The sequence below is a fragment of the Limulus polyphemus genome, unplaced genomic scaffold (genome assembly GCF_000517525.1).
Source record: "Limulus polyphemus unplaced genomic scaffold, Limulus_polyphemus-2.1.2 Scaffold1886, whole genome shotgun sequence".
Classification (NCBI taxonomy): Eukaryota; Metazoa; Arthropoda; class Merostomata; order Xiphosura; family Limulidae; genus Limulus; species Limulus polyphemus.
Genome location: NW_013667496.1, coordinates 27,364 through 28,202, shown reverse-complemented (window position 1 = coordinate 28,202; position 839 = coordinate 27,364).

Here is an 839-nt window from a genome sequence, read left to right as displayed (position 1 = left end):
TTTGTGTGTTTTCACTTTTCTCGTTCATCAAAATGATCACAGAGCTTTCATAAAATTAGGGTGTCATAATTTTAACATATTTAGTGAAAAGAGAAACAGCCAGTAACCAGTGAAGTTTTTATCTTCTTGACTTTTTTTTTCACCATATCGAACACGGGTAGTCTTGGTAAAACTAACCGTTAAGACTACTCTTCAGTTCACCTCTTGCAAAACATTGTGAAAATAAAAACTTCCCTGGTTACTGACTGTTTCTCTTTTTACTGATTATATACGACGTAACATGATCTAAAATATCTAAGCAAATCAACATAATCTTTTCATGGGTCAGTAATTAGTAATGTGTTGCTCACTGCATTCTTCAGCTTCTCAAGCAAGTAACTATGCCCAAAAATCCGATCGGATATTTTCTTTACAATGCCTCACATAAATTTACATAAGAATTTTTAATGGTTAGAAAATTATAGAAAGCTACAGTTTTTTTTTTTATGTATATATTCTTTTGTCCCACATAAGCCTATATCTGAATTTTAAATGATCTACCAGATTTTTTATGCCCATTGATATAAGATACCCAAGCATCTTCCTCTAGTGGTCATTAGAAGTAACAGAGTAAACCAATACCCTACATCATTCATATCACAATTCACTCCAATTAAAGAATTATCCAAACCAAACACAAAAAAAAAACTTGACATATATATATATATATATATATACCACAATATTCAACATTCTATGTTAGATAAAGAACAAGCTACTTGGGGTTAATTTGCTGAAACTACTTCTACTAAAATGCTAATAACATTACACACATGGGTTTGTTAATGTATCAACAGAAC